Here is a 12,533-nt window from a genome sequence, read left to right on the forward strand (position 1 = left end):
CATTGATTGAATGGTAAGAATTACAGTAATGAATAGTTAGTTTGAGTCAATTTAAAATGGATTTCTCCGTTCTGTCAGTGTGTATCTTTTTTAATGCTTTTCAGAAACATTTTTTCGTCTGTTCTTTGAAAGTAAATAAACCTGTACTGGAAGTACAGGGTGTACACAAAGTAATTTCAGATTTAGAAACCTATGTAACATCTCGAACATTTGATTTATAATAATGAATCACACATAAAATGAAATAATAAAATGTACTGATTTTCCCTACAAGTGTTCAGTGTGCATATATTTTGTAACGAAGTACACAGCCAATAGACGAATTCTTTACCTACTGTGATCATTAAAGCCTTTTCTTCGACCGTCGCTATCTTTGCTCCTGGCGCTGTCAATTGGACATACGCGAAAGTGATCTACACACATATATGCAACTAAAACTCCCATGTTTGCTCTTTGATTCTGACCATGAATGAACACTATACATCTCATCTAAGACATTAAACCAAATTGAAACGTCATACTACATGTTTTTCTCACTATATGTTAAAGCTTCCATTTTTCATGTTTTTAGAACTCATGGTTTTATTTATAGTTACAACTGTAACTGAATTCCTCTGCCTTTCCCCTCATGAAAAACATCTGTCTATCTTATGTTCAAAATTTATAAGGAAGGATAATGCAGGGGTAATGATGTAAATTTGTTCTTTATGAAACATAAATTATTATGATAATTTGTCAAGATGGTTGTGGTAGTTGGTGTGATCTTTGATCTATTAGTTTTGTCTGAAATGTAACCCAATAATGTAGTGTGCAAACAGGTACCATTTATACCTCGAAAGACGAATAGGAAGGTCACTTGCTACTTATCAACTAGGGAGCAGAACTACGTTAGTCCATATAAATAGATTTACAATGTGGTAATATTGTTCAGCAATCAGTATTATCTCCAGTTTAGTACAAACAGTATTACTCAGGCGAGATTTGAGAATCCCGACCAATATACCATATACATATCCCATAATATTGAATAGGGGTAAGGTGGTTTAGTGTCAGAACGCTTACCTCTTGTACGTGGAGTCTCCGGTTCAATTCCAGGCAGAGTAAATTTGTAGTAGATAACATCGTTCCCTAAATTTTCTCAGGGTACTCCCGTTTCCTCCCACGTTTCATTCCACCAAATTTTTAAACATCATTCACTTGCCTTAATCATCCGTCTCCCTTAGCCTAAAGGGCATAAAATCGTGGGACGTTACACTGAAAGATTTCATTTTACATAATCTTGAATCAATGACGTGTCTGTAGCATCACACTGAACAAAACGCTTATTACGCGACTATTGTATCAACCTGTACGTATTACATAATTAAGCCAAGTTTTGGCTGAACATTTTCAACTAAGATCAAATTTTTCGAGTCGCTGCTGTGTACACACTCTCAACTGTTAAGTGATATTTGATTAATTTACCAAGTAAACTTATAATTACACTTTTATATTTGGTTCCTGAACTTCAGTTCCTAAAGTATACACTACTTAGCGCTATAATTTCGTGGAACACCAAAATTTAATTAATATTGATTAAAACTTTATAGAATTATATTAACATACAGTGAATACAACCACAGTGCAAGAGAGAATATTTTCAAATCCATTTAAATATTCTCAAATTGATTTAAATGGTTAGATATTAAAATTGTATAAAATACCAAAAATCTAAGGTATTAAACGACGTAAAGCGATAAAACGAATTATAAGAGTTCTCATAACTGAAGCACTTTCTGGTCTAAGGAAGACACTTTGTGTTACATGCTTCGTTGTTGAGAATATGCTCTCGTTTTCACCATATCCCTCCTCCCTCCGTTGATAACGCCTTCTGCCAACACAACGCCTCCCTCCACTTCATCTTCGCATAGCAAATGCTTACACTCTCCTACCACCAGCCACCCACCCAAAACAGCTTTTGAATCCCACGATCAATACTTGTTCTCCAGTTATTACTCTCCCCCGAGCCCCGAAGGACCAAGTGTCAGCGGAGATGCCCTTTGGACACGCAACTCGGTCTTTCGAGCTCGCGGTTATTGGAACACTCTCAATCAGCCGCCAACTTTCCAACCAAATTTCAAGCTGCTTTATATTACTCCCCACTCTTCATGTTATGTATACAAAAATGAATGAAGCTCACGTGTTTGCTTAATCAAATATTCAAAACTTTAGTCCACAATAAGCTAGACTACGACACTCTGATGTTTACGTAACGTATGTAAAGTGAGGTTAATATGTCTGTAGGGATTCTGCCATACATTAATTTAGGAGAAACAACTCATGCCATGAGAAACCGGAGTAAATTGTAGTAACCGAAACAACATTCCGTAATTTAAGCTTGTGTGTTTATTGTGGTATATGTTTTCACTGTACTTTCTATCGATCAATTTTCATAACTTTGAAGTTCTCAGGTAACCCAATAGTCAAATACAGGTGTTCTTAAAGTTACTGCTTGGAGGTCTATGATTCTATACATTCCTCTATGAGAAATTATATTGAAACTAGAAGTGGTGCTGGATGTGTGCTATTTCTTGTTTTAGTAGATGAACAAGAACAAAGATGAAATCTATTTTTTGATCAATTAATCCGTATTAAAAGCAGTCTCGCGGTATTTATTACCATTTGCGCTTTATAGTGATCAATATCAGACCGGAAGTGGAAGCGGATTTCTATCACTTCCGGTTTCAGTAGAGCGATATGGGGTGGAATGGCAACTATTCTTGGAATGCATAATACATATAAAAATTACTTCTTGTTATATCTTACACGTTTGCTCTGATACCTGTTGACAGTCGGGAGGATCGACGGAAGAAAAATGTATTAATAATCCAATTCTTATTGTAATTATGTAAAAATATTAATATATTTATTTCTGAGCAACCAACCAGAGCTGAGTTTGAAATTAAACGGCATCCGAAGTAGCACAGTTCGTGTCAGCGACCCCGAAAGCTATGAAATCGACACTAATATTGGTCATTTTTTATCATTTGTATATATCTCCCCACTACCTCCCCCCCCCAAGTTGCAGGGCTGAATTTAATTTAAACGGCATCGCATATGTCAATGTTTATCTCAGCGACCCTGAAAAATATGGATTCGATCATTCGATACTAATATAAGTCATTTTCGATCATTTTTAAATATCTTTCTCTCTTCTCCTCTTCTAAGTTGCAGCGTCAAAGTGAAATGATAGAAACAATCCCAGGCCCGAACCTCATCCATTTTGAAAATTTGGTCGTTATCGATTGTGTGATTTGAGAGTTAAGTTGCAAACATAGTCACTGTCATTTCATTTATTTTTCTATATCTCCCCTTCCCGTCCTCTTACTTGCAGCATCAAAGTCAAATGATAAAACAATTCTGGGCTCGAACCTCATGTATGTGGCAAATTTGATCGAGATCGGTAGTGTGGTTCAACAGTTATTAAGTTTTATTTATTTTTATATACCTTCTCCCTCTCCCTCTTCTCTGCTTTGTACTGTCAAAGTGAATAATAAAAGCCATTCCAGGCCCGAACTTCAACAATGTAGAAAATTTGATTGAGATCGGTCGGGTAGTTCAAGGGATACGAAGTAACAAACATAGTGACTTTCGTTTTCATATATATATATATATATATATATATATATATATATATATATATATGGACTATTTAGAAGAAGGTTTTAGAGGAAATAAATATCATACTACGTGTCTATAGTATGACATAAGCCTAAACATCATATTACTAACACTGATGTAAGCTTGGTCACTTTTTTATTTTTTTAGTCAGTTATTTTCTAAAGAAAAGAAAGAAACAAGAAATCTAACCTCATATTAAATAAATGTCTACAAGAAATCCAACATACATTAGGGGGTGGTCCTTATTTTTCGATTTCCTGGGTTTTTAGAATTTCATCCTGTAAAATGGTTTCATACCAGGCCAAAATCATCCATCAGAATAATTACCCAATTGAATAATACTAATGGTGTTCAAGACAACCTTGTTTTCAAGGCATTTACAGCATACAATATGAAATAAGGCTACCTTATATGGTACTTTGGAACGGCTAGGAGTGACACCATATCTCGTATAGGCATAATAGAGCTAAACACGCATCTATTACTATATAGTAGATCACGGCGGCCATCTTGAAGTCCACCATCTTGGATTCAGATGCAAAATATCAAAAGGATTCTGGGTTTTACTATCGTTTTAGGATAATTTTTCATCACAAACACTACTCTAACGTTATTTCCAACGTACATTTTTAATCATTTATTACTTATTGCCATCATAATATATGTTTATTAGCTTACAATTATATATCCAAACTTACAAAATATATGAACGTTACTAAACTGGTAGTCTGTGTACGAAGTGAACCTACAACAACTTGATGACAATTGAGTAAATTAGACTGGCATAGAAAAGAAAACTTTACCAAAAAAATCAGAGAGTAAAGTTTCTGTGTCAACATTGTCGTAGAACTGAGACATTTTGGAGTGATTCCGTCTACCGCAGGCGGAGAGAAGTAGAGAAAACTAAGCTGACAACAACGTTGTTGCCAGTTGTCATTCAGAAGGCAAAAGGCGAGATCTCTGTTGCATCTGCATACATTTAAATGTTTGGTAATAGTGTTATGCAAAATTTTAACGACAGAGAACTATTTTCCTCACTTCATGCTGATCATGACAAAATGGAAGAAACTTTTACTTAAGAAAAACTATTCAGTTTTTATTTTATTTTAAACGCTGATTAAACAAAACCATTTTCTCTTATATTTGTCATAATCATCCCTTATCGTAAACCCTATTTCGAAGATTTATCACTACAGAAGCATACTTCCTAAGAATCCTTTCCGTTTTCTAATCTAATCCAATCAATACTATTACTATCCACCTTCTCATAATCCATTTCCACATTATCTTCTTATTCTTTTTTTGTGGATCCACTCAAACTTATTTTTCTCGTACGATTATTTAGAGACTTCACTGAAGCTTGGGGCTTCTAAACTAAATTTGACTCCATATATATTTTATATATATATATATATATATATATATATATATATATATATATATATATATATATATATATATATATATATAACATGGTTTCCAAACAACACCAACAACGTTTAGGAGGTGATTCGTGACACCAATATGTGCGCAATCCAAAAATACATATTGCAGTATCCTATGGTACTCACGCAAAATTTTTATAGAGGTAATTCGGCTAGGGACATATACTTTGACCTGTATAAAAGTTCTTTCGGAAGTACCGCGGGATTCTGAAACGAATATTTGGATAAGACACATACATGTTCCTCAATAAAGTCTTAACCCGACTATAGCAGGTCCCATAGTATTGGAGTTATGAACCTTTAAATTTCATTTTTTCATGTTTTCGCCAGCCTATAACTCCGAAAGGAATCATTTGTGCACTCAGGTTGTTCTATACTTTTCGTGTTATCTTGGTGTCAGAAATCAACTCCCAAACGTTGTCAGTGTTTTTGAAACACATTATATATTATACAGGGCCGGATTTAGGGGTGTGTGCAAAGGCGCACGTGCTCCCTCCCCCCCACATCGTTCTAAATGTACACTATCTAAAGCGAGAAGGTAGCATTGAAAATAACACTTTCCAAAAATGTTTGCTGTCATGTTTCCATTTGGGTTTACAAGAAAGCGAAATTTTGCAAAATCAACATTTTGTCAATTTTCTGGAGGTTGAAGGAAAAAGATTCACCGAGAGCAGACACAGCATTTCCAGGGCAATTCATCATTCATACCACAGATGCCTAAAGGCATTTTTAGAAAAATCAAATCAGAAAATCCTTGATCCGGCCCTGTATATACTGATTATATATATATATATATATATATATATATATATATATATATATATATATATATTAGGGTGGTTCATATTCTCACATATTTGAAATTTCAGCCTCTGACCCTTTCATATTGTCCCTTTCTACGAAAAACATTTTTATGTGAAATTTGAATGAAATTGATTAATATTTAGAGATGACTCAAGCTATTTGAAATTTATTGCATAGTCTGCCGCAGAGCACAATGAACTTGTACATGAGGTGCTATCACATTCATTCCATCATGTATAAATTAATGACAAATAATAATGAATATTAGCAAAAAATGATAAGCAATATATTATAATAAATTAGTAAATTTATAGATATGTAAATTTATAAATATAATGATAAGTATCCTACGATAAGTATGATAGGGCGCTTCTGTCTGTCTACGTGTGCGCCCAAAACGAACACCATAGAAAATTAATACCTATAACCAAAAAAATATCTATATCACATTCTTTGGAGGGTAACCGAAAAACAGCGGCATCGCCATGACTCTGTCTATAGTCTACGCTTTCAATCTCGCAAGTTTAAATATTTTCCCAGTTTACGATATACATCATACCTGGCTGGCGTGTTTTAAGTAATAAAGAACTCATTTTTGTGGTTCAGGTTTTTTTACAGACAAAACTTCTTATAAATATTAATCAGTTATTAATAGTGGCATACTTAAAAACTTATCTTGAAGCCATGCATTTTAAAATATACAGCTGTAAGAGTAAGTTTCCTTGAAAGACAACTGAAGCATGTGGTAGAGACTTATTCTCAATATATACAGGGTGTTAATGAACTATACCGACAAACCATAAGAGGTGATTCCTTACATCAAAATAAGAGAAGAAAAGTTCATATGGACCTGTGAGGAAAAGTGCATAGTTTTAGAGCTAGGACTGTCCAAAATCGCGAAAAAGCCAGATTACAAGAGGCTCTATTTCGAATTCGAGAAACTGTGGATGATGGTCCTTATCAGTTCAAAGGAAGTCATGCATACGCGATCCAAAAATGCATATTTCGTTAATGTTCAATGGGTTTACAGAATATTCTATGCAGGGTGAAATTCTCGGCCATCAACCGAATTTTGAGATTTGACTCATTTTATGATTGGTCAAAAGTAGGCAAACGATAAGCCTTGATAGCAGTGAACACGGAATCCTTTAACGCGATGTCAGAAGCGTTAAGGATCGTCAGCAGCACGTTCTCTCGTACTCGGGAAAACGCATATTGCAATGTTTTCTTTCACGTTTATAAGTGAAGAAAACGTGAAATATACCGTTATGAAATACATCGCATCACGCGTTATTCCGAATACAAGAAAACATGGAGCTGTAGGTTCCTAACACTTCCGACTTAACTCCGAAGTACTGGATGTCCATTGTTGTAAAGACTTACCTCCTGCCTACATTGGATCCTTCTTAAAATTAGGGTATATCTGAAAACTCTATTGAGAGGATATCTGGGAATTACACCCTGTAGGGAATACCCTGTACACCTATTGAAAATTGACGAAATATGCACTTTTGGATTGTGTATGCGTGGCTGCCTTTACGCTTGTAAGGACCACTATCCACAGTTTCTGGAATTCGAAATATGGCCTGTTGAATTTTGGCTTTTTCATCACTTTGGACAGCCCTATATCTGGAACTATGCACTTTTCGCCATAGGTCCATATGAACTTTCTCTCTTGTTTTGATGTAAGGAATTACCTTTTACAGATTGTCGGTATTACTCATTAACTCTCTCTCTCTCTCTCTCTCTCTCTCTCTCTCTCTCTCTATATATATATATATATATATATATATATATATATATATATAATGTTACATTGCAGCAATAAAGCAGGCCTTTGCCCACTTTCTGTATCGTCATAATTTTCTCAAAGAAACAATCCGTACGGCAGAAACCAAAAAAGAGTAGCGGGTTGAAGACTTCTGGTCCCGTTCTAGGATCCCTGTCAAACATCGTCAAGATTCGATGAAGAAACTTGAGAATCTTTTCTTCCAGTGGGAAGAACTTATGAAAAATAAGAAGCATCGGACCCAGTCTCAAGAAGCCAATGAAACTTCATTTTCACCATTGATTGAGGAACTTTTTGACATCGCACATTCACCATAGATCTTATGGATAATGAAGAAGCAAGATGTTCCTACAACTTCAGCGACAGAAGGGCCATCTTGGCTGTATTGGGGAAGTCGATAAGTTGCTACTTCAAAGACAGAAGGAGAAAGCAAAGAAAGAAGAAGCACTAAAGAGGAGAAAGCAACGATCCAAAACGAAGAAGATACGTTATTCGAGAAAGCAATGTTAGCGAGCAGCAGCAACGAGGAAGAGGAAGATTCAACGGAAGCTTCAGGCCCCAGTAAACCAATTGATGTTCGACTTTGAAAGCGAGGGCACAAAAGTGTTATATCATCTCAGCTTGCAGCAATGTTCGGTAGAAACAGACTCAATGACAGATGTGCCATGATGATTCTGTTCGAAACTTCCAAATTTTGTGGAGAAGATCCTCGCGAGCTATCATTAATAGATCAATCATCTCCCGTCAGCGTCAACAACATAGGAAATTGTCTGCTACTCACATTAAAGAGTCATTCGAAACAAACAATTTTGACAGTTCTCTGGGATGGGAAGATAATGAGTGATATTAGTGATATTAGTGGAAGCAATAAGATAGAGAGAATGCCTACTTTGATATCAACCATGGAAACGAAGAAATTGCTAGAAATTCCAAAGTTATCTTTTGGCAGTCGAAAGATCCCTGCTCACGCTGTGTACAGCATTGTGAAAGAACTGGAAAATTTGATCGGTGTCATATGTTTTGGTACTATCAGTTCCAACTCTGGCTGTTCATCAGTAGCGTGTATCATTCTTGAGTAGATACTAAGTTATAGTCTTCTACACTTCTGGTGTCTACATCACATCCTGGAACTTATATTGTCATCTGCCTTTGGAGCATGCTTAGGACCTATCTGCTTACCAGACATTCTCATGTTCAAACGTTTCAAGCAACAGTGATTCTACATTGACCAGGGAAAATATGAGGATCTCATCTCAGACTCCTGCAGCAGCAGAAAGTCATTATGTTCAGGATGAAGTTTCTTTCTGTGAACATTAACTGCAGGATCGTCAACTGCGAGATGATTATTGCGAATTGCTCTTGCTGATATTAATCTTCTTGGGAAGCTCACCATCTTGTCCATCAACCCAGATCAAGTTCCGAGCTCCTGGACCTTTGCATCAAGCTCACTGGAGACGGCAAAGGCCCTTAAGCGATAGGTCTTAAGATTTGGTTGTATTGTTCCCAATTTAAGTTGACACAGACAGAGTTTCAGGAATTGAGAGATCTCAACAAACTTCTCGCTAAGATTTAACGTTAAATGCTGGCTTCTGGCATCCCCAGGCTTGTATGGCAGCAAGAAATGAACTCCTTAGACTTGATGGTTATCCTGAGATTGATGAAGCAACTTCACACATAGTGACACATCTGTGGTACCTGTCAGAAGAATTGATCCTCCTTAGTCTCTTTGACCCAGAGTTAGACTCTAACACAAAAGGAGCTATGGCGCAATCTTCAGCAGAGATAGAAAGAGAAGAGGGCCTATCAATACGAGCAGAGGTGGATTTGGCGATTGTAGAAAGTAAGACAAACGTCGATTTTGTGACAAAAGAAGCAGATATATATATATATATATATATATTTGCTTTTCTTGGTATCTCAGATGGTTTCCCCAGTGAAAACTCTGATATATTGAATGATAGGGATGACTTGAAAGCCCTTAAGGCAATTGTTTGCTCACTAGCAACCACAAATGATCGTGCAGAGCGTGGTGTTGCCCTAATACAAGAAGTAACTAGTCAGGACGCTTTAAGACTGAAGAACAGCTGTAGTATGCGATCCAAGTAATCGAACACGCATAGGGAAAGTTCCCTGTTGCAAGAAAATTAACTTTTCTTCAGGATCAGTGATTGCAAATTTTTATGGGGTTACTCACAATCGGAATATGTTGCTCTGTAATAATTCAGTAGAAACAATTCGAAACGTTTTCAGTTACATTGATTTACTGTTAATAACTGACTGTGTGAAAGATATAGAATGCTCGAAGAATAAGCATTAGGCTTTTACATTGTTGAACCACGTGTAAATATTAAAATTCTCAATGATATTTTGCATATATTCTATATAAAAAGGAAACTTTTGAGAGTGTCAGAGAGTAAATTGCTTTATTTTGAAATTTCACCGTATGTATAAGGACCACCCTAATATACATTTAGAAGTTACCAATAAAAATATTTGAAGTGTGCTGATGACCATATGCATTGTGAAGTTCTGGTTTTTTACATCCTCGATCCAACTTGTTTGCTCATTTACTTCGCGTGAAATATTCTATCTGAAATTATCTTCTGTTACCAGAAAGTAGTTAAACAGATATTATTGAGTTTCTATAAAGTTTTACTTTAGATTTTTTTCATAATAGCATTGCGGTGATAACATGTTTTGTACACTGCAATAAGAGATGCCATAATCAAAGAAATAATGTGCACATACTTGTGTTGAGTAACAAACTAAATAGTATTCCTATGTTTCATTTTAGCTTATATTAAACTTTTCTCCGTCTTTATGATGTCTATACGGTATACATTGAAGTTAATATTTTCATGCACGATAGACTTGATACTGATTTTCATATGAGCGTAATATTAAATACAGATGACTTTTGTTTATCTTATAACAACCAAAAACTTACTTTAATTTCCTGAATCGACTCTCTTTGCCCTGGAGTTTCAACTATTGTCTGGCTATCGTCATTAATAATAATCAAACTTGTCTTACGTTTTCCAAATGTTCTCAGCGGCAACGCCCTTCCCGCTTTTGTGTCCAAATATAAATAGTTTTATCATTTTTACATATTTAACTTTTTTCTTTCTATGTGGATAACACAGTAACAGTTGTTATTATGACAGTATTTTGTTTATTTTAATGCTGAATGTATATATAGGGTGTTGTAAATAGCAAACAAATTTAAATCTGAATACCCTTAGTGAATGTAAGTTGCTAAATAAAAGACGGAAAACATGAAAAATACTCAATAAAATGAATTTTCCCACTAAGAATATTCTTATACAATGTAAAATATGTTTCTTGCATACGGGACAGATCTCATGTTAAGCTATAAGTTTCATCTTGTATAGCTTTTGCAGTGGAAAGTATTATGAAGGGTTTCCGTTACACCTCACATCCATTTTTTTCAATTTCAGTGAATAGTTTAAAGCCAATGATGACGAACATTTTTAAAAAAAAAATAGCCAAATACGAGGTGGGTTCAAAAATACGATCAATAATTTTATTGGAAACGAAGTAATAAGTATACATGGAATTTGATTCAATCTCTTTCAAATTACTGTCCTTGGCCAGCAATGCACTTATCCCAACGTTGAATCCTTGACTGAAAACAGTTCTGAAAGTCTTCTTTCGGAAGGTCGTTCAGCTGGTCTGTCGTGGTTCTCTCAATATTAAGAATGGTGTCAAAACCGAAATGTTCTACTTTAAGCACAGATTTAATTTTTGGGAGTTGCCAGAAGTAGCATGGTGCTATATCTGGAGAGCGCAAAGAGTGCGGATACATAGGAATATTTCTTTGGCCAAAAACACGCGGATGAAAGCAAGGTGTAACAAGGCGCGTTTTCATGGTGAAAAAGGAAATCATTTGTCCATTTAATCCGTGGTTGAAATGCTTTTCACGGACTCATAAGAGATGTTTCGTTCTTAGAAAGTCTCTCGAATACTCATTCGTCTGTTTGAACAAATCATTTGTACCACTTTTTGCACATTTTCATATGTTTTTGACGTTGAAGGACGTCTCGATAGTTGCTCGTTTTATACCGACTTCTTAGCACTTTTGGATCACTCAGACCACTGCTTCATCGTCATACACTTATTTTGACATTTTGTAAGCTTCTACTTTTTTTTCAGTTTAGAACAAAACTTAATGTTGGCGCGCGACAGAAACTCTTAACATGTCCTCACTCTTCTACCTCTGGAAGCCAGCTAACATTTCACAACTTGTTCAAACTTCACACTGACTGTACCAATTATTTAGACTACCGGGGCTTACTAGTTGAAATGAATACAACATCGATAGATGGTATTGTGCAATTACATTCACCGTACTTTTTGATCACACCTTGTATATCCATAAATTGGTATTAAATTAACTAAATGTTGTTTCTTACATGTTTCATATAATACAGAAGTTAGGAAACCCAGCAATTATGAGTATAGGCAATTATATTTATAATCGATAAGAAAAGTTCTGGAAACAATGATTAGTTTATTTAAAAGAACCTATACGAAAAGTTCTAGAAACATTTATTACATTATTTAGGAGCTTCTCGCAGATAATATTTGCTCAGTTTCTAATCTTTTTCGATTCTTTCTTTTAAATTATTTTTTTTAATTACAAAGCAATGAGGGTGAGCGTAGTGAATACCCCTTTAACGTCAACCTGATAAGTTATCTTCAGACTGAATATACTCATTCAAGAATGTTCTGTTATTTTACATTTGGCAGTTTATAGTCACTCATGTAATTTGCACCATTTATTTTGTTCCCTACTTCCCTTTATTTTACCCACT

Source organism: Thermobia domestica, chromosome 9, assembly GCF_964235325.1.
Source record: "Thermobia domestica chromosome 9, izTheDome1.hap1.1, whole genome shotgun sequence".
NCBI classification, from domain to species: domain Eukaryota; kingdom Metazoa; phylum Arthropoda; class Insecta; order Zygentoma; family Lepismatidae; genus Thermobia; species Thermobia domestica.